The following is a 24,274-nucleotide window of genomic DNA, read 5'->3' on the forward strand; positions in this document are numbered from 1 at the left end:
GTTGGTTGGCAATTTGGAGTTGACGGCTTCATACTTGCGATTATTCTCCCTATAAATGTCATCCCCTTTAAGGTACATCAATTGCTCCTCTAAGTATTGGAGTCTTTTCTCGGCTACAGTCATTCCCATGTGAGGATTTTCGTCCTTGGATTCATCCGCGAAGTCATCCACTACTTCACTTTCATGAGGAGGTAACCTCCCCTCTACGGCGTAGATTCGGCCCTCGATGGTGTCAAGGCGATCATACACTTGGTCCTGGGTAACTTGGAGTTGAGCTAGCGCGGCTAGGATTCGATCATTACCATCTTGAAGTTGGTTGAGGTTCGTGTCGCTGGTTCCAGGCATCTTGAAAACTGGATAAGAGATCGATGACGAATCAAAACACGATTGACTATTCTAACACACTTGCTAAGAGAAGAAATGTTTTGACTCGTGAAGTGGGTGTGTGCCACTTGTGTTGAGTGAGCTTTGAAGAAAAGACAAGGATTTTAAAATGTGTATCCTAGTCAACTATAGTGTAGTTGTAGGAGTGGACTCGAAGTGAGGTTTGGAAATGGGCTTGGGCCCGAATTTTGACTCGACAAACGGACAGAGTTTCAACTGGGTTTTGCGCTAATCAATGGCCTTTTCGAAATTTTTATTTGAAAATGGGTTTTGATTTTTACAAAAAACGTCATGATTTCGTTTAGAAATGGTGATCACGTAAGGTACAAACATTTACACAAGCATTATAACGGGATGCTGAGTGCATTTAAAAGGGTTTTGGTTTAAAGGGTGGGTTGCCATACCGAACCATCAAACCCGAAGTCTGTGGATAGGCTCGTAACAAACAAGAGTAAGGCCGATTCCTTGTCCATTTCCTCAAGTAGTGAAGGTCCTTGATACAAACAAGAGTAAGCATCATGGTATAGATGACGTCAATCGCTATCCATCCTTAGGCCCAAATAAGAATTAGGACCGTTTAGACGGGACGATTGGTCGAATGGGTTGGGTTGGGCCTAGGAAGGCCGAATAAAACGGTCTAGGAAGACTGAGTTATGAAAACCGATAATTGTCTTGTACAAACTATTCCCTAACCTTGTTCAAGTTTCACCCTTGGCTACACGTAAGTGTATTATCCCCAGAGGAGTCGCCAAACTGTGGACAGCGGGGGCCCACGGGGGCGCTTGGGAGAGAGAGAACAAGCGTTTGCATTTTTGTTGGAGTCGTCACCAATTTTTATGGGAAATTGGAACCGTTCGAATACCTCGTGTCATGTCAAGACACAAAGTAGTGACATGAACACTAAGCAATCGTTACCCTTAACATTCTATGTCTAGAATGACTCTCGTGGATGCCAATGAACACGGATGTTCACAGAGATCTGGAGTAAGGGGTGAGGGTACGTATTAGGAAGCTCTTTTGATCGAACACCTAATCCCGCCCGCCTCGATAGCGGCCTCTACTAATGATTAGGGAAGTTATCTATACTCAATATATCGTCAATTATATGCATGCAATGCAACATCCAAGTTTTAATCCTAACATGTGAAGATTAGACTAAGTCGGTGAACAATTAGTTTAACATACAATTAATGTCAAAGTAGGAATTTAGATTAAATTACATGTGAAAACATACAAATGATACAAAATACAATGATAAATACAATAAAGGAAAATTACAATAATTACATTGGATTTGGTGATTTATGTCGAAACTACCTTTAAAACGGATAATTTGAGAAAAGAATAAAAGAATAAATAAAAGAACAGATCAGAAAGTGATAATACGGTTAATAGTTAATTATACGTAAGCTAATTAAACTAGGTCAAGCAACCACGGAGTTCAGAGATAGAACTCAACCTGGAACAGGCGCAGCAGGACTGCGCCCTTTGGAAGAGGCGCAACCGTTGCTGCGTCTGTTCCAAGGGTGAGTTCTGGCTGTGAAGCCGGAACTGCAAATCGTTAATATTCGTGGATGAATTTAAGGGTTGATTAATATTATTCGACTCGGATAGAAGTGATTAATAGGTTATTTACATGTGAATGATGGTCATAAAGCAATAAAACATGGATGAGACGGATTATTACTATTTATTTACATGAATGAACGATGGATTAGAGAATTAAACGAACAAATTAAGTAAACATATGGATTGATGACAAATTAATGATGAACATGACAATAAACAGAGGAAAATATATCAAAGGTCGAATCCCAGAAACTCGATATGAACGAATCAAATTTCTACAACCCGGAATTGAATTTAATGACGAAAACCCGCAAATATGAATTACTTGGGATCTAAGTCGGATTTAAATGATGAATTAAACGTGTTAATGAATGAATAAATAATATACGTATGAATTAATAGGCTATCGTGTCAAATAATTAACAAACAAACGAATAACAAAGAAGAATTGACGAATTACAGAGGACGAAGGAAGAAGAAAGGAAGCAGGAACTGCGGTAGCCTCACGAAGAGGCGCAGCAGATACTGCGCTCCTTCGAAGAGGCGCAGCAGTTGCTGCGCCCTTTCTCGACGGTTTGTCTTCTGAAAATCCGTAAAAAAGGTTTTTAAAGCATGATTTGAGAAATCGATTTTAATGATATTTTCGACATAAACCTTACAATAATGATACAAAAAGTAAATAACAACAATAAAAGAGAGATTTACACCCTCAGACTTACATGTTTGACGAAACGAGATGAACTAAGTTATCGATTAGTGATGCTCGACTCGAACTATAACGCAAATATGAAAGTGCCCTCGTAAGAGGAAAACGATTAGATTAATTAAGTTGATTGATGTGTAGTTGGTCAAATTGGTCGGTCATGCAAACGAGGCTAGTACTCAGAAGGATCCGAGTTTACGTGGTCGAATGTTCAAGCACGTAGACGCCAAAAAGTAAGAACAAAGGTCTAGAATGCAAAGGGAGAAGAGAAGGGCGGACACTCGCGTGAGAAATATGAGGAGCGAAGGCTCCTATTTATACTAATCACGTGAAGGAATAGGGTTTCGGAGAGACTTTGGAAATGAATCTCGGAAAGATATGAAAAAGATACGAAAAAATACGCAGAAAAGGACATGGGAAGAGGCGCAGCAAGCACTGCGTCTCTTGGAAGAGGCGCAACACCTGCTGCGTCTGTTCCCAAGTGGTTTCCTCCTGCGGAAGAAAGATTTCCGTGTTTAAATTATGGAATAAAGGGATAATTCGGTTTTCCTTAATATTTTGTATAAATATTACGGGAAATTGTTTACCAAAGAATAAAGATTATGAAATATTTATAAAATATGGAATATAAATATCCGGAACATTCCAGAACATTCTGACTCGGGATTTAACGGTTATCAGAAAATGAAGACGGTTTTAGGCCCGGACTCCAAATGTACTCTAATTACTGCCAAAACGACCGTATCGGCGTGTAGATGACAACTAAGAGGTAGATATTAATGTTTGAGCAATCACTTGACGATGAACTTATGAACTGTCACAAATCGTTCCGCGTACCAAACATGCGGCCCAATCATCACCGGGTGGTTTGCAGGAGGTGCAGAAATGAGGTATCTACAACTCTAGTAATTACCACTCATGATCTCCTAACAAAACTTTATGAAGCAATTCTTTTTTTTTCCTTTTTTTTTTCTTCTTCTCTTTTTGGAATTTTCGATTTTTTTCTTTTTTTTTTTTTTTTTTTTTTTTTTTTTTTTGCTTCATAATACTCTTTTTTTCAACATAGGATATCACACAATTGCTACAAAAAGATAGCTACTACCCACATGAGATAAAAGTCCCAACCCAACCAAAGTAGCTATAACAACATAAGACTCAAGCAACTACGACTGTCCCGAAAAAGGTAGGCAAATTCTGGAATGTAGCTAAGAAATAGGATATAAAATGGCTACATGGTTCAAACGGGCTAACAACACTGGGTAATGTATGGCATATTTGAACAATAAGAACCGCCTTTCCTCATGTACTCAATCATATGAATGCAGTTTGATATTACATATTCCACAAGGAGACCACACTCTTTAACCTAAATAACAAATGAGACCGGTTTATTAATGTTCTCGGCCTAGGAAGCTCTAAAGACCTCAGAAATTTAAGTGGTTTACCAACAAAATATAGTCAAATTTACTCGGCATAAGGCATATTGTGACAATCAATACTTGAGTAAAGAGCTTTGTTTATCATAGCTAACATGTCAAAATAATGTACATGGATAACTTAATGGGATTCAAATGCAAAGACAAAGCAAATTATCATCATTGCTAAACAATTCACCAAGACTCGACTCAAAATAAATAAAAACATGTTTTTGTATTTTATAAATTTTTCAATTTTTATAGATTTTTTTTCCACACACAACAATAAATAAACACACAACAGAAATAAATATTCTCCCCCAAACCTAAATGTCACAGTGTCCTCATTGTGACGCCTACAGCATAACAATCACACAGAAAATCCAGCAACCTATAGGACACTACTAACAAAGGGAAGAGGGGAAAATAAGAAATGCAATAAAACAAACAAAAACAAAGAAAGATAATACCAGCTGTGTAGCAAAGTCTCCCTCAAACCAGCTGGAAAGTGAGGGAGGTAGTGACCAGCTGTCACTACTGTGCTCCATCATCATCATCAAGGTTGACCTCATCAAAGCCATCAATCTCTGTGTACATGGCTAACAACTCGGGATCATGAACATGGGCTCCACGGCCCCTAGCTTGTCCGACTCGTCTACCACGACCTCTAGCACGGCCACCTCCAGGAATAGCTGCTGCAGTAGAAGTAGAAGCTGCAAACTGGCCAAAAGGCCCTCTCTGTGAAACAGGAACACTAACATCCTCTAGAAAAACACTGGTAGGCTGGTGAGGACATACATGAGTGTAAAAGGGGCGACCCAGAGCGCCATACTTCGTACTAAACTGCCCAAACTCCGCAGGGGTCACACCGTAGAGGTGGAAAACACGGCTGTCATCACCAGGTGTGGTGAATTAGCTCGAAGAAGCACCCGTGTATTGCCCCCCAACAAGAGTAACAGCCTCCATCTGCTCCCACAAACGCCGCTCAGTCAAAGTGGTGTTAACACCCTGATGTACTCTCACCTCTCTCTCAATGACTGGGTTAAAGTTGTAACCAAAGGAGGGAAAGGATGTAGGAGGAGGAGGAGGAGGAGGAGGAGGACGGGACTGGTAAGAACCAGGCAAGTGAGTGGCAGGCTGACGACGTCTCCGACGCCCACCAATAGTAGCAGTAGTACTAGAACCAGGAAAAGTAACCAGAAGCTCATCTGGAATCAGATAGGTGACATGGACAGGTCTCAATGTAGTTGTACTCTCCTCAAGAGGCGGAATAGCTGGCAAACGATCATTAGGCAAAAGCATATAAGACTGACCATGCACTCTCCAATAGTGATCCCTCCCACCCCGAATGTCAAGGTAGGAAATGTCATAGCGCAGGTGGTCATCATCTACCAACGGCTCATGGTCATCCATCGGCTCATAGGGGTCATCCCCCTCAAAATCACACAAGACTCTAGCAATTCTAGTAATAATGGCACCGCAATCTAAATCAGAATACCGCCCAGTCATGCGGTCAAGGGCCTGGCAAACAAGTGCATGGGGAGAAAACTGAAAAGTAGCTTCCTGAAACGGGTTCAGGTAGCTAGCCAAAATCAAGACCTCCAAAGAAGAGGCCTTGCTCCTATCATGTCTCCTATATAACAGATAACTCAGATACCGCAAGAAAAGCCTAAGACAAACATGCTGGACATCAAGTAAAGATATGCTACTAACATCTGCGTCCGCAAAACTCGTAAACAGTGGAAAATATCGGACCGCAGACAACCCTGAACCATTATACAAGTCACCATCAGTATGCTTATCAATGCCTAAAATCTTAGAAAGACGGTCAAAGGTTAAAGACCGTTCAACATTAAGCAACCTGAAACGGATTAAATGGTCCCTCGGAAAGTAGGCATAAGAACTCAAAAACTCAAGGGTCAAGGCACGATATGATAACTCATGCAACAGAAAAAGACCCTGCAACCCAATCTCGATAAACATACCAAACATAATCTCATCAATCTTTAAAGTTCGCAAAATTTTGCGATCAACACACCGAGTGGCATTCATAGTCTTGGACATCAAGAACTCAAATTTGTCCCGCTGCTCCTTGTCACGAAATTCAATAAAAGGGAATTCGTCAAATGGTGATAAATCCTCCTCCTCTTCGGAAGACTCTATCACCTCCGGCTGACGAACGGGAGCACGCCTCTCCCGTGGCCTTTTATTACCTTGCCCACTAGTCGACATACCTGCAAAGAATACAAGTATACAATCACAACCCGACTTTTATAGCAAAACAGTCCACGTTTTTTCAGCATACATGGGTCGAAAAATTCGATTTTAAGGTCGAAAATCACATATAAACCATCTAGAAGGTAAGGGAATTGCAATTATATGTCAATTAGTGAAGAATCCAAGCATAAGAACACAATTTCTATGCAATTTAATGCAAAAATTGAACCCGGATTTGAAGAACCCTAATTTCCAAATTAGCAAATTAGGCATTTAATTCAACAAATAAAGGGCTAATAAGCAAGGAAATAGCAATTGTATATGAGCAATAGAAGATTCAAGGCAAGAAACACAAGATTTGAGCATAGAAAATCAGAATTTTCGGACCAATTTAAGCATAAAACGGGACTTACCTTGAGCAATAAAGGCAATGAGAATCAAAAATAAGCACAGAGGATTGATGTAAATCACTAACAAGCAACTAAACACAAATTTAATTGGAGATTTGATGATGAATGTGGAGTGATTGAGAGGTAAAGGGGGAAAACAATTAGAGAATGCAAAGAAGAAGTGACGGAAAGAAGAAAGAATAGGAATTATAGAAGCAAATTAAAATAGAAAACCAGGCGGTTCAAAACGCGAAACCCGGTTCAAGGTGGTGCCTCGATCGAGCCTGGGTGGACTCGATCGAGGAACCAAAATCCTAACATGCCAACTTTCGTCCACACTGCTTTTTAATTAGTCACTTGGTGCCTCGATCGAGCACGTTGGTGCCTCAATCGAGCCTGAGTGCACTCGATCGAGGAACCTGCTGCTAGCCTCTTTTCTCGTTGTTTTAATTCCTAACTTCAAATTCCGTCAAATCCTGCACAAAAACACTTGGAAACATATAAAGTACCCTCCCTCACATCTCTCAAAACTCAAGGAAATGCTTAAATTTAAATGCGATAATTAAATTGAAATCCTAATTTACAAAATTTTACATTACAATTTTCGAGCTGCCTCTCGGTAGCGCTGGTTTAAGCGGTCCCGTAAGACCGTATTACCTCATCAGTAAGAGGAATCAATGGCAAAGAGGTCAACGACCTCTATTACCCCAATATGAGCACCTTCATAGTATATTTTCAATCGTTGCTCATTCACTTTGAAAGTCTCACCTTTGTCAGTTTGCAACGTAACTGACCCAAATTTGTTCACATCAACAACAGTGAACGGTCCAGACCACCTACTCCTCAGCTTACCCGGGAACAAACGCAAACGAGAGTTAAATAATAATACTTTGTCACCAACATGAAACTCCCTTGGCAAGATACGCTTGTCATACCACTTCTTCGTTCGCTCCTTGTATACTTGAGCACTATCATAGGCATGTAGTCGAAACTCATCAAGCTCATTCAACTGCATCAATCTTTTCTCACCCGCCAGTGAGGGATCCATATTCAGCTCCTTTATGGCCCATATAGCCTTGTACTCAAGCTCCATAGGTAAATGGCAAGATTTGCCATAGACTAGACGGTAAGGTGATGCTCCAATCGGTGTCTTGTATGTAGTACGGTAAGCCCACAAAGTGTCATCAAGATTCCGACTCCAATATTTTCTATTCTTGCTTACTACCTTCTCCAAGATTTGTTTCAATTCTCTGTTGGAAACCTCCACTTGTCCACTGGTTTGAGGATGATAGGCCAGTCCTCTACGGTGTGTAACGCCATATTTCTTCAATAAATAATTAAGATGACGCTCATTGAAATGCTTTCCTCCATCACTAATCACCGCGCGAGGCACTCCAAACCGTGGAAATATAATCTTCTGAAACAACTTAACAACAGATTTAGCATCACAAGTGGGGGTGGCAATTGCCTTCACCCATTTAGAAACATAATCTACAGCTACTAGTATATATTGATTCCCATGAGAAGTAGGGAATGACCCTTGGTAATCAATGCCCCAAACATCAAAAATATCCACTTCTGATATTCCAGTTTGAGGCATCTCATGCCTTTGCGAAATATTACTTGTTATCTGACACACATCACAAGAACGGACAAAAGTAGTAGCATCTTTCAAGATAGTAGGCCAATAAAAACCCGATTGCATTATCTTAGCAAATGTCCTAGAAGGACCATGATGACCACCGTAAGAAGAAGAGTGACAATGAGAAAGAATGGCACGTACCTCACCCTCTGGAATACATTGTTTGTAAATACCGTCTGCGCACTCCCGGAACAAATATGGATCATCCCAGAAGTACCGCTTCACATCATGCATAAATCTCTTCTTCTGCTGATATGACAAGTCAGAAGGAAGCATACCACCTACCAAATAATTGTCATAATCTGTAAACCATGGAGTGTTTGCAACTACAGCTAGAAGATGGTCATCTAGAAAAGAGTCATCAATGGGCAAAATCTCTCTTCCTGAAAATCTCAATCTGGACAAGTGATCTGCAACAACATTCTCAGCACCAGACTTATCACGAATTTCTAAATCAAATTCTTGCAGCAATAAAATCCATCTAATAAGTCGTGGTTTAGCTTCTTGTTTAGTTAAAAGATACTTAAGTGCTGCATGGTCAATATGAACAATAACTTTAGAACCAACAAGATAAGCTCTAAATTTGTCTAAAGAATAGACAATTGCAAGAAGCTCCTTCTCCGTGGTAGCATAGTTGATCTGCGCATCATCAAGAGTCTTACTTGCATAGTAAATATCATGCAACACCTTATCTTTCCTCTGCTCCAAAACAGCTCCAACTGCATAGTCACTGGTATCACACATAATCTCAAAAGGAAGGCTCCAATCCAGAGATAGGATTATGGGAGCTGAGATAAGAGCTTGTTTAATCCTGTCAAAGGACTTAACACACTCATCAGTGAAAACAAAAGGTGTATCTTTATGAAGTAGCCGAGTTAGAGGTTGAGCAATTTTAGAGAAATCCTTAATAAAGCGGCGATAGAACCCTGCATGACCAAGAAAACTACGCACACTTTTAACATTGACCGGGTACGGGAGTTACTCAATTACCTCAACCTTAGCTTTATCCACTTGGATACCTCTACCTGACACCAGATGACCGAGTACCACCCATTCAGTAACCATGAAGTGGCACTTCTCCCAATTAAGCACAAGATTGCTCTCCTCACAGCGCTGCAAAACCTTAGTCAAGTTTCTCAAGCAAACATCAAAGTCAGTACCATAAACACTGAAATCATCCATAAAGACCTCCATAATAGACTCTATGTAATCAGAAAAATGGCCATCATACAACGCTGAAAGGTAGCAGGGGCATTACACAAACCAAAGGGCATCCTCCTATAAGCAAATACACCATAAAGACATGTGAAGGTAGTCTTTTCCTGATCGTCAGGATGAATGGGTATCTGAAAGAAACCGGAGTAGCCATCTAGGTAACAGAAATAACTATGGTATGCTAATCTCTCTAACATTTGGTCAATGTAAGGAAGTGGGAAGTGGTCTTTCTTAGTAGTCGTGTTCAACTTCCTATAATCAATACACATCCTCCACCCTGTAACAAGTCTAGTAGAAATTAATTCATTTTTATCATTCTTTACTACTGTAGTACCTCTCTTCTTAGGTACAACTTGGACTGGACTGAACCACTTAGAATCAGATATAGAGAAAATAATGCCAGCATCTAGTAATTTCTGTACCTCTTTTCTTACCACCTCCTGCATTGGAGGATTTAGTCATCTCTGACCCTGTGCACTAGGCTTGTGGCCTTCTTCCAAGTGAATACGGTGCATACAAAAGTCAGGACTAATGCCCTGTAAGTCATCAATGCTATAACCAATGGCCTTTTTATGAGTTCTCAAAACAGTCAACAAAGCAGAAAGTTGACCTTCAGTTAGGCTAGCATTGACAATTACTGGGTTCATCTCACAGTCATCAAGAAATTCATATTTAAGATGAGAGGGGAGGGGTTTTAGTTCAGGTTTCTTTACATCAGTTACCTTAGGTGCGATACCCAAACTGTATACCTTTTGATGGGGGCATTCCTCTCCAGTTAGAAGCCTCTCAATCTCATAAACTTCTGGACTCCATGAACCCGTCTGAGCAGCTGAATCAGAAACCAGGGCAATCTCCAGAGGATCCCTGTCCAAACACATAGAAAGACACTCATCAACAGTAAAATCAACAATATATAGAGTCCCGAAGGATTCTTGATTCCGCCAACAATGGGCGGTTTGATCAAATTGACACTGATATTGCTCATGCCACAATCGAATCCATGGCGATCCATGACGCGCAATATGTCAATTCCCGAAGTGTGCCACTCAAAGGTAAAGAAGAATCTTCCGATAATCCCGTCTTGTTAGCTCAAATTGCCTTACTCCAATAACAATTGGCGGAACGAGATGCTAGGGATTCTCTCTAACAACTCAATGTCGTGTCCTCTACTAGTCAAATCATTGTGTGTGAAGGTTGCGGAGGTGCGGGTCATTATGCCGCTCATTGCCAAGCTACTATGGAGGAGGTATGTGCTTATCAAGCTTTTAGACAAAGTTCTTATCCACTGGGTACATTTTCAAATACATACAACCCGAACTCAAAATTCCATCCGAACTTGTCTTACACAAGCAACAATGTGCTAAACCCTCAACCCCAAACAAATTTTGTGCCCCAACCACAAAATAACTTTGTCCCTCAACAACAAAAGTATAATCATCCACCGGGTTTTCAAAACCAACAACAAAGACCACCTCAACAAAATTACCAACAAAATCAAGGTCCACCACCACAAAATGGCCAACAAAATAACCAAGGAGGGGGAAAACTTGAAGCTTTGATGGTACAAATGCAAAGGGAATTGTTGGCTCAAATCCAAAAGAGTGATCAAGCTCACAATGCCGCAATCAAGATGTTAGAGCAACAAATGGCTCAACTAGCCGTATCTAGCTCCTCAAGGAAGACCGGCCAACTACCGCCCCAAGGTACGCAACCACATGAGACCGTTAATGCTATTTCTTTGAGAAGTGGTACAAGCTATGATGGGCCATCCATGACTTTGGATGATGAAGTGGTTATTAAAAAGTCTAAGCTTGGGGGAGATGCTCAAAAGAAGGCTAGTGAATATCCTCCTATTAGGGATCGTGTGCCATTTCCTCATCGCTTATTGATGCTTAAGAGAAAGAGCAAGCTTGATTGTTACCAAGAAAAGTAATGAGGTGGTTGTTGAAAAGGAGGTCTCTCCTAATGCTAATGAGGGTGATTCCATTTCTAAGAAGGTGGATGCTCCTATTGAGGTTGAGAGGGAGAAAGATGTGGAGGATGCTCCTCCAAAGGAAGTTGCTCAAGTGTCGTTTTCCCACCGTCTAGCAAAGCACAAGGAAGAAGGTAAGTTTGGTAAGTTCTTGGAAGTAGTTAAGAATTTACAAGTCACCGTCCCATTTATAGAATTGCTTACCCAAGTCCCTTTCTATTCAAAGTTTACGAAGAAAATCCTCTCAAAGAAGCGATCCTTCAATGAGGTTGAGACCATTGCCTTCACCGAAGAGTGTAGTGCACTCTTACAAAACAAGTCTCCCCCGAAACTTAAGGACCCCGGTAGTTATTCTATTCCTTGCACTATAGGGACATATACCATTGATAAGGCCCTTTGCGACCTAGGTCCTAGTGTAAGTGTCATGCCCTATTCAATTTGTGAAAAACTTAACATGGGTGCTTTAAAATGCACTAGTATTACTTTACAAATGGCGGACCATTCTTTAAAGAGACCTTTAGGTGTCTTAGAAGATGTGCCCGTCAAAGTTGGCAAGTTTTTCATACCCGTTGACTTCCTCATACTTGATATGACCGAGGTCTCACAAACCCCAATTATATTGAGTAGGCCGTTTTTACACACCGCGGGTGCGTTAATCGATGTGAAAAATGGGAAGTTGACGTAGGAGGTGGGTGATGACCAGGTTACCTTTAGCAAGAACAACACCATTAGAAGCCCAATGTTGCAAGAGTCTTGTTATTTATTTAGCACTGTGGACTCTCCTAATGCTTCTACTATACTTGGATCCTTACTGATGGATCCATTAGAGGAAGATATTGGTGTTGATTGTTTTGTAGGTGACGATTCTAAGGGCACTAATGCTAAAACTGCCAAAAGGAAAGGGGAATTTTCTTGGAAGAATTTCAAATGGATGTGAAATGCAAAAGGAGCTATGAAAGGAAGCTCGGATGGTGGCGAGCTCAATGATGAAACTTGATCAAAATTAGCTTCTTACGTCGTGCGGGACGTTAAACCAGCGCTTCTTGGGAGGCAACCCAAGCTTTTTACTTGCTTTTATTTATTTTTGTTTTTAATTTTCCGCAATTTACTGTTTTTCGTAGAATTAGAAATAAATTACTAGACTTGACGGTGTTTTGTTTTGTGATTTATAAGTGAAAAATGAAGAAAAGGAGGCTTAAAGGAGAAAATTCACGCTTCCCCATGCAGAAACCCCGTTCGGGGACGTAAGTTTCAAAAACGGGACGAAATTACAAACATACGGAGAAAAGTCTAAATCAGCATAGAACTGGTCAACCCCGATCTGGGACGTGGGTTTGTGTTTTGTTGGCTTTATTTGGAGCAAATTGAAAACATTTCTATCCTATTCCTTCAAACCCGGCGGTACTCTCCTACTTCTTCTATATTATTTCTTCACTTTTCTTCATCTTAAATCACAACAAAACACTACTTTCTTCATCATTTTGCAAGATTCATTCATCATTTATCATTATCAAGTAAGTATTTCTCTCTTTTCTCTTTGATTTCATCCATTATAACCAATTTAATCAAGTTTATCAAACCCTAACTAAATTGGGGGATATTGATTTTGTGCTTGTTTTTGCTAGAAATTGGTTAGATTATGTTCTATTAATGCTTTTAGGATGAATTAGTTCACTAATTTGTTCTATTATGTCTATTTGGATGGATTTTGGTTTGCCTTAAGATGAATTTTTGTCTTAAAATTTCAGAAAAATGGCACCAAGAAGAGCTCCTACCCAAGGTGCTTCAAAGAGGAGAAGAGGTGATGCGGAATCCTCCCGGGCTGCGGAGGATGTTCAAATGCAAGAGACACCGGAGTGGTACGATCCGCAATTTCCCGGAGTGATCTTTAATTGTAAACAACAATGGGACAATTGGGTCATCTTACGCAACATAAGTATGAAACCGACTAAGTTCATTAATCAAGCTTCTTTAAACAATATTGGTATAGAAAAGAATGTTAAGGCGTTGTTTAAGAACCTTGGTATGAAACATTGTTACACCATGGACTATAAGACCTTTCCCGAACTCACACTTGAGTTCTTGAGCTCTTTTGAATTTCATAGGTCTAAAAGGGAAGGTTTTATACATTTTGTAACTTTTCGGTTGTTTAATAATGATCATAGATTGGACCTAGCGGAATTTGCTAACATTTTCCAATCGCCTCACCAAAACTTGCCCGTTGAATCACCCGAGTCTTACAACCCGGTTATTACATGGAATTCCATTTCTCACCTCCCTTTTAAAGATTGGGACCATGTCTCTCATCAATACATTCACTAGCCCTACATTCGTGTTTGGCAAAGGTTTATGGGGTGGACATTCTTTGGGAGAAATGAGCCTTATTCGGTGAGGAAAATAGAGGTTGAGATTTTAGGTGCCTTTCTTAATGTCAATGGTGATGATAAATGGGAGATAAACATCCCTTACCACTTTGCGGTACATTTGACAAGCAATGTAACCCGAAAAATAGTTCAATTGTCTTAGGAGGTTTGGTTACCAAAATTGTTCACCACTTATGCCACTTTAACCAAGAGACCACCGACTTGAGACCATTACTTGTCACTAGGGAAAAAGAGGTTGTACTTGACTATGAATACTTCCTATCTTGCAATTGGTTTAGGGATTCTCATCCTAACATGGTTTGAAAAATTGGTAGACAAGATTCACTTAGTTTACCGGAAGAGAAAAAAGAAATCAAGGCCTTAGTCCATACCAAGCCCTATCATGGGAGTGCCCCCTTTACCCCCCACTATTTATCACTTGCCTCTACGAGGTGAGGCACCTACCACTGTTGAGCGGCGTGAGAGAGGTCAACCCTCTCAAGCACGCCATTCCACCTCTATCATAGACATGATGGAGATGATGCGTGATCTTTATCTTAATATTAATACCATTTGTGATGACCAAAGACTTGCATTGCATCCCATATATGATCATTTTGCTAGGCAATGAGTAATTCGACCCGAGGGGCCACACCCTTCATTTTATACCTATCCCCCGGGTGGATTTCCTCCTCCTTCTCTCCCTTCTAACCATGATGCAGGTACTTATACTACATATGCTCCCTGTCCGGATTTTTGTGGTTCGAATTATGGAGTTGGGGCATTTAATGGAGGATATGGAGGGTATGGTGGCTATGGTGGTTATATTAGTTATGGAGATGGACTTGGTAGTGGCCGTAACATTGGTGAATATGTCACTCCTCTCCAAGATGATGATTCTAGTGGAAGTGGTCATCAAGGTGAAGCATCCGGAAATGGTAGTGGTAAGAAGAAAGAAAGGAAGGGGTTCAACTTTTGGCCCTTTTCTTAAATGAATGATGAAAGGAAGACTAGCTAGTCTACTAAGTTTTCTTTGCTTTGCACTTTAGTTTATTTTCTCGCAACCCATTAAATATGACCCCTTGTCCTTCTTGTTTATGTGCTTTGAGCCATTTTTATGGTTTAGTTGGGAGATTTAATTGTTGGCACATTGAGGGCAATGTTGTGTTTAGCTTGGGGAGGGGGGGGGGGGGGGGGTTGCATTTGTAGTGTAGTGTAGTTGCATCTAAGAAAAATGAGAAATTTTTGAGAAAATTGTGTGTTTTTGCTTGCTTTTAAGCCCACTTTCCCTCTTGCTTATCCTAATAATAGCTTATAGCTAATGATTTATTTTTATTTGATGGGATAATTGCTACATGGGGATGTCTTGACATAGTAGGTGGGAGATGGAAAATGAACCGAATAGGCTTGATCTTGACTATTGGCAAGCTACAAAATTGGTAAGGTTTAACCTCCTTAGACCGATGCATCCATATCCGGTCTCTCTTAGGTGAGTGTAGGTCTCCTTATGGTGTGTGTTTCATCAAAACGCACAAGTATGGTCTTCATTTCATCTCTTTATAAGCATGCATTCATTTGTTGTTAACATTTTGGAGTTATTCACATAATCACATGATTAAATTTGCCTTTTTGAACCCCTTCACAAAATTGATCCCTAGTTACATATAGAAATTGCCTACCTTGTTGAGCTAGTAGCTTTGATTAGTTGTGTTTGGGTGCTCATTTGGGATTTGTTTTATCTTGAACTATCATTGTGAGCGTGGTCTTAATGCTCTTGAAGAAGAAATGAGAAAAGAGAAAAAAAATCAAAGAGAAAGAATTGAAAAAAAATGAAAAATGATGAGAAAGAAAGAAAAGAAAATATGAAGGAAAAAAAAGAAAAAAAGCATGAAAAGAAAAAAAAAGAAGTATGATTTGAATTGAAAAAGAAGAAGTTGATGTAAAAAGTTCTCATGTCTTATTCATATATTTTGGAGAGCATTCTTATGATTTGTATCGGAATTTTTGGGAATAGTTTTGGGAATTGAGCATCCTTGCATATGGTTGTTACTAGCTTGACTTAGCCCCACATACCCTAAATCATTTGTTCCCCTTTCTTACCCATTACTTTTTGTCTTCTTCTTACCCATATGGCTTCTTTTTTTCATGCTAGCATTCGAATCTTTTGACTTATGGTTTTGAAACGATTACCATATTAAATTGTGGGCACATTCTCCTGAGTCGAGGATAGGTGAGTGTTTTCACACAAAAATGTCCTTTCACATACAAATGAGTTTGAGTGCATCGTGAGAGTCCATTAGTCAAAAGATCATGCAATAGCTTAAAGGTTCATTCAAAGTCTTCCATGCTACGCCGTCATGTAAATCTCATCCATGTTTTTGCATTATTCCTTTTGCCCATGTTCTCTCGGGTTTTGAATCATTATGCTTAGCTTGTTTTGGGATTATGCAATTGATGGGATATGGTTTTTTGCTTAGGGACAAGCAAGAGTTTAGCTTGGGGGAGTTTGATGTGTTCATTTTATATATACTTTTACCCCTCATTTTAGCTCGGCTTTGATTGAATATCATACTTTAATTAATATATTTGTGAGCTAATCTTGTGTTCTAGGTATGTTGCTTGTATTTTATCGCATTTTGTAGGAATGAAGCAATTGGATGCTTTTTCCCATCATTTTAGCAAGCACCGAGTTCACTAAGCTAAGTGGAAGCAAGATGGATCATGGTAGGAAATGACAAGGTCCAAGCATGAGGAATTGTGAAAGTGGGAATGAAGCCCAAGTTAAGAAGTCCGCTGATACCCGTCGTTGTGAGTACCGAAGATAAAATTTATATTTCCTATTAAGACTAACCTAGGCTAGTGGTAACAGGGTCGAACCACAAGGAGGCAGATGAAAACTTTAGTTGATTTATATTCAGTCTAAGGTAACTAGTGTGGGGGTTGATTTGAATTGGTCTAAGACTAAGAGCAAATAAAGACAATAAGCTAAAAATATGATTTAAACAGATAAAAGAAGGGTACTAGGATGGTCGGTTCATTATAGCTTCGGCGGTAGCAAACTAAGTCGTTCTGAATCAAACACAGGTAAGGCGGGAAATAAAGAGGTCCTCTCGGTCCACTCTTAACAAATAGCATCTCTCGATCTCGCTATAGATCCCTAATGTCACTAATACTAACTTTCGTCCTGAAAAGTGACTAATGGTCCAAACTATACCTATATTTCGATCTTAGCACAGTTTAGTCGATTTAATTGATGGTCAAATAACTTTCCTTATCTTTCGATCTAATGGGTCAGTCACAAATTAGGTATCTAACTGGTCGCATGCATTCGATTCGTTAAATACAACATTTAAAATCAATTAAAACGAAGGAAAACCTTACGAGGCCAGTCGATCGACTAACATTGTCAGTCGATCGACCAACACGCGGGTACAGGCGTGTCTAATCTAATGCCGCCTATGCTACAACTCGCCTACATACTAGCACAAACTATTTAGCTACTCATGGCAATGATGAAAACTATAACAACATTAAAGATTAAAACTACGGGATTCATGCTTGAATTGACGATATAAAGAAATTGCATAAGATGACAATTACGGCTTTCGGGAAACTAACTAGCAAATCTATCTCTACGAATGCAATAAAGATGAACTGAAAATAAAAGTAAATTGAAATAGGGCAGAGTAATACCAAGATTGCAGAGGAACGATTAAGAACAAGAACAAAATTTCGATGCTCACAATATTCCCAACCCTAATTAGTAAACTAAAACTTAATGTAATTTCTGATAATGAAACTTGAATAAAAACTCCCCTCCTAAACTGAAAGTTTGTGTTACGTTATATAGCAAATAAGCGTAACAATTATTCCAAAACCTAAACTTCACGGGCTTCAAGATTCACGGTCTTTTAATTCACGTCTGAAATAGAAATCTGGTCGATCGACTGATAGGACTAGTCGATCGACTGCTTGGCAGTGAGCAGTAGCTTCTGGAACCCGATAGTTGGTCGATCGACTGATGGATATGGTCGATCGACTACTTGAGCTGCTACTTGACTTCTTTATTCTCGTGGATTCGTCTTTTGGGCCTTGGATTGCGCACCAAGCTCGTTCCTTAAGTGATTCCTTTACGTCATTTGCAATGCAGATTACTCGGGGACGGATTTGGCTCGGTTTCCCGTTGAATTCTTCACATTTCTGCAATAATGTACAAAATACGGAAGTAGACGGAAATAGGGAGAAATGTAGCATAAACTACAAGAATGAGCTCTGAAATGCGTGCAAAATGGGATGTAAAACATCATATAAAAGACACGCATCAAACTTCCCCAAACCAAACCCTTGCTTGTCCCCAAGCAAGAACTAGACTCGATCTAATGACCTAATGGAACGAGTTCAATCTCAGAGCGAAATGCAAACTGTTAAGCCTAAACCAATTTAATGCACAACCAACAATCAATTAGTAATGTGAATCATGCAAACGAGTTATGAAGCCGTCAAAGACTGCTGAACCGTCAACTGTACAGACTTATCAAATTGGACTCTCACGGGTCGCTCAAATCACTCAATAAGTACAGGTGAATATTTGTAAGATAGAAAGAATTAATTTTGTAGTGACTCTCACCTAACTACGACCTATGACGACATGCCAGCAATAAAATATGAAAATGATCTCTATAACCGTACATATGCATTCCAACCAACAAAAGACCATGACACATGCCGAGGTATATATGGGATATGTGAGGTATGGGTAAGAAGAGGCAAAACATTTTATGGAAAAGTGGAGGTACAGGTGATCAAGCTAGTACCAAAACGGATCCAAATGGCAACATCCAACTTCTTTCTTATAAACAAATGAAACGGTGCTATAGCAAGCGCAAATCTCACAATCTCCAGGTATAAAAGTAATCAACTAACTCCCCATAAAATAAGAATAAAACATGGGAGCAAAAATCGCCAAAAGATAGGGATTTGAATTATGCGAATTGATTTCTTCCTCGGATCTTCAGTCGATCGACCAAAAGGAGCAGTCGATCGACTGCTTTGAACAGTACAGGACATTTTTTCTTTCTTTTTCGAATCATTTTTTTTCATTTTTTTTTTTCATTTCTTTCCTTTCCTCCTTTATCTCATTTCCCAACCATCATCTCAACAGAGCATATGCCACCAAAAACGAGTAACAATCCCAAAACTAAACTACTAGCTTGACAAAGGACAGGCTAAATGTAGGATGTAGTAAATGGGACAAAAAGGGATATTTTTGGCAGTGTGGGGTTATCGGGTAAAATGAATAAAGGAAAACCTCTACCACATGTGTCAACAAACCACAGACCGAATGCATACAGGTATTAAGTAGATCAAATTCATATTTATGCAAGTTAAGGAAACATGTCTCATAAGGAGTACTACTCACATTCCTAGATAAACTGGTCATGAATGTCACCAGTTATAGGCTCTAATTCTCAGAATATATGACGTAGCTTGCCAATTTTTAAAGTCAAATCTCAAGTTCAGCAAGAATGTAACGAAAACTCGTAGATATGCATATATGATTCTACTAATAACATGTCAATTAGCAAGGCTTAGGCATAAACAGCTGCAAATGCAATGTCATCATTGAAATACTACCGTTCCGACTCGACCTAATATGCTAAAATAAACGTGCAAATTTTTTGAAATTTTTTTGAAATTTTTCAATTTTTTGGATTTTGTATATATATAAAGAAATAAACAACAATGCAAGACAAAATGTAAACGTGAATGCAAGCAAGTGAAATGCGACGCAAAACCCTTCCCCAAACCAAATCGCACAATGTCCCCATTGTGCAAAATCATGTAATGAAAGCAAAAGGAAATGGGATTTTGCGGTAAATAAATAAATATGACATGAAGTGGAACTCGGGAACTCACAAGACTTTAAGCGCAGCAAAAGGAAACCTCCCCAAACCAGCGTGAGCTAGGAGGTTTCAGTAGCCAGCAGTGCTACCAATAAATACTTGAAAAGACAAACAGAGTACCACGCATAAAATCGAGAAAGCAAAATTGGGACGGTAATTATGTGCAAAGTTACGAAAAAGGAAGAAATCAGAAATAAGACGGAAAACAAAGTGGAGGGAAGACTCCCTCAATTCCGCAAAACGATCAAACACAGCAGGGGAATGATCGAAAATAGGTACAGCAGCGGCAGTGGTCGATCGACCACATCACCCAGTCGATCGACTGAAGTGAACAGGACCAGAAACTCCTGAGATACGCAGCTCAGTCGATCGACCATACTGGCCAGTCGATCGACTGAACTAACTTCTGTAACTTCCTGATTTCGTCTAATTAGCTCAATAAATTAAGCTATCATGGTCTTCAACCTGCAAAAGCACATAATAACGCGCCCAAAAATTGCGCAAAACCCATCAAAGTAATAGTCTATAGTGTTTAAAAAGAAAAACAAGCACACGACTAAGAGTTTTTTTATTCATTTTAAACAACTACGAAGTTTTATTCGCAAAACTAAACAAATCACATTCGGGTTGCCTCCCGGCTAGCGCTGATTTCAGACAGGTCCCGCTCGACCTCTTTTTCTTCAGCAGCTCACTCTAATGGAGCCCAATCAAAAAAACTCAAGGCTCTCAGCAACCTATCAAATAGCTGCGCATGTGCTACACAAAACTGTAAGTAGCACCATAATATAGTAAAAACATAGGAAATTAAAATGTAAAAACATTTAAGCCTAACAAATTTCCTATGGCAGCTCCTAAAATTGTCCACAAAATAATTCTGCCCTCCAGCTAAGGACGGAATATAAAAGCTCAAATTATCCGCAGGTGGAAAATTAGAGAGCTCAGGAGCAATTAACTCAAAAATAACGCGAGTAGAATTAAGATGCTCAGACGGGTATGAACTGTGAGGTGGAGGAGTCTGGTCAACTAAGGGAGAAGGTGGATAATCGTCCCAAATGCATGGGGCGGTAAAGTCAAATGGGTCAATCGGGTCTCCTAAAATAGGCTCATCATCGATATCATCATAAGTATCCCATTTAACCTCTAGACTATCACTCTCCTCATCGCTAGACTCGTCAAGATGGAGGTTCTCAAAGAGATCCTCCAAATCGACCTCACTGTCAGTGCAAGAATCATAAAGGGGTTCTTGACTATCCTCATAAAAAGGATTGTCAACGACGCTAATGGTCTCCTCTATGTCTCCGTCAGCATTTCCTAGATTGGTTTCTAAGGTCTCACCCACCCCCTCATCTGAGGCAACATGAAGAGAAAAAGTAGGTTTAAGAGATTCAGTAGCAAACCAATTAAAGAATTCTAATACCTCAATGACGGGGATTCCTTCGAAATCCCACTTACCTATAGACTCGAGGTATGCTCGCGTAGGGTCATTCATATGCCGGAAAATGGTGCAACATATTTGGAGATCAGAGAAGGCATCTCGTCTGGGCTCAATAAACTCCCAAAGTCTGGCTAAATAAACACCAAAGATTTCGTTCTCTTCCTGCGGAAAACTCAGAAGGAACGACATGAGAACGGTCTCAAGGAACCGAAGTTCCCTGAGACTAAAGAAAGAAAGACTAAAATTAAAGACAACTAAAACTAGCGCTGCCTCCCCGGCAACGACGCCAAAATTTGAAACCCGTCGTTGTGAGTACCAAAGATAAAATTTATATTTCCTATTAAGACTAACCTAGGCTAGTGGTAACAGGGTCGAACCACAAGGAGGCAGATGTAAACTTTAGTTGATTTATATTCAGTCTATGGTAACTAGTGTGGGGGTTGATTTGAATTGGTCTAAGACTAAGAGCAAATAAAGACAATAAGCTAAAAATATGATTTAAACAGATAAAAGAAGGGTACTAGGATGGTCAGTTCATTATAGCTTCGGCGGCAGCAAACTAAGTCGGTCTGAATCAAACACAGGTAAGGCGGGAAATAAAGAGGTCCTCTCGGTCCACTCTTAACAAATAGCATCTCTCGATCTCGCTATAGATCCCTAATGTCACTAATACTAACTTTCGTCCTGAAAAGTGACTAATGGTCCAAACTATACCTATCTTTCGATCTTAGCACAGTTTAGTCGATTTAATTGATGGTCAAATAACTTTCCCTATCTTTCGATCTAATGGGTCAGTCACAAATTAGGTATCTAACTGGTCGCATGCATTCGATTCGTTAAATACAACATTTAAAATCAATTAAAACGAAGGAAAACCTTACGAGGCCAGTCGATCGACTAACATTGTCAGTCGATCGACCAACACGCGGGTACAGGCCGTGTCTAATCTAATGTCGCCTATGCTACAACTCGCCTACATCCTAGTACAAACTATTTAGCTACTCATGGCAATGATGAAAACTATAACAACATTAAAGATTAAAACTACGGGATTCATGCTTGAATTGACGATATAAAGAAATTGCATAAGATGACAATTACGGCTTTCGGGAAACTAACTTGCAAATCTATCTCTACGAATGCAATAAAGGTGAACTGAAAATAAAAGTAAATTGAAATAGGGCAGAGTAATACCAAGATTGCAGAGGAACGATTAAGAACAAGAACAAAATTTCGATGCTCACAATATTCCCAACCCTAATTAGTAAACTAAAACTTAATGTAATTTCTGATAATGAAACTTGAATAAAAACTCCCCTCCTAAACTGAAAGTTTGTGTTACGTTATATAGCAAATAAGCGTAACAATTATTCCAAAACCTAAACTTCACGGGCTTCAAGATTCACGGTCTTTTAATTCACGTCTGAAATAGAAATCTGGTCGATCGACTGATAGGACTAGTCGATCGACTGCTTGGCAGTGAGCAGTAGCTTCTGGAACCCGATAGTTGGTCGATCGAGTGATGGATATGGTCGATCGACTACTTGAGCTGCTACTTGACTTCTTTATTCTCGTGGATTCGTCTTTTGGGCCTTGGATTGCGCACCAAGCTCGTTCCTTAAGTGATTCCTTTACGTCATTTGCAATGCAGATTACTCGGGGACGGATTTGGCTCGGTTTCCCGTTGAATTCTTCACATTTCTGCAATAATGTACAAAATACGGAAGTAGACGGAAATAGGGAGAAATGTAGCATAAACTACAAGAATGAGCTCTGAAATGCGTGCAAAATGGGATGTAAAACATCATATAAAAGACACGCATCATCCGCACAAACAATTTTGATGCTCATGGAATGCCAAATTATGTGATTAACGGGGTGATTAAGGAGCATTTAACATAAACATTGGATCCCTCAAGCAATTAATCAAGAATTGAAGACAAAATGCCCGGATTCCTATGGCCCCGATCGGGGTTGACATCCTCTTGGACTTTTACGTTCTGCCCCTATTTTATTATAAATAGGGGCCTTAATCCGTCATTGGAGGACATCTTTGATACGTCTTTCATATACCATTTCACTCTCTATTAGCCTTAAGCAAAACAATTCTCTCATAGTTCTCATTTTAGTTTTAATATTGTTAAGCATTTGATATTTTTTAAACATTTGGTTCTTATATTCAAACTTTTGGTTCCCAATTGTTCTTCCTTGCAAGTTTCTAATTCAAGTTCTATTTCTATTTCGGTAATCCTAATTCTAGTTTATTTAGTTTACATTTCTATTTTATTTATCACATAGTTCCATCATTAGTAGTTCAATTATATCACATAGTCCTTTATCACATTTTATGATTCATCATTTAGTTTACATTATTTCTATAATCATGTCTAGCATTTCTTACATCATAGTTTGTAGTTAACATTTCAATATGAGTAGCTAAATTTCCTTAGTCTAGGGACTAGGGAAGCCATGCAATAACTAATATATGTAGAATGATAAATTAGGTTGAAATAATATTGTCTAATTGTTTCTATCACATGTTTGTATCGTCACAACTAATCTTTGTTTAGAGGCCTTATTTATTGATTAAGTTTGTTAATTCGTTCTATAAGTCGAGAGGCACGGAATCGGATTAGACTAAGCATGTGTAGTAGGACGACCTAGTCATAAACGAGAGTTTCTCTAGGACCCGGTTTATGGTTGACACTAATATCGTGAGGTGGGTGTCTTTAAACCTAAACAATCGACAATGTTATTATTTCCGAGTTTAACATAAATTTATATATTTACAATTGCATGTGTGACCCGACTCCCCTAGACTCCTTTAATCATATATTTTTATATCATTTTATTTTCTAATCATCAAACCAACCAACAAACCAAACCAATCGTAATCGGCCTTGATAGAAATCTATTCATAGCATTTCATAGCGCAATTCCTGTCTCCTTGTGTTCGACCCCTATTACTACATTAATTTGTGTCTAGGGAAATTATCTTTGTTAGGTGTGCGACATAGCCTATCAGTAGCATCCATTAAATTGACGGTGTTAATCGTACATATGTAAT

Source organism: Silene latifolia, chromosome 9 (genome assembly GCF_048544455.1).
Source record: "Silene latifolia isolate original U9 population chromosome 9, ASM4854445v1, whole genome shotgun sequence".
Classification (NCBI taxonomy): Eukaryota; Viridiplantae; Streptophyta; class Magnoliopsida; order Caryophyllales; family Caryophyllaceae; genus Silene; species Silene latifolia.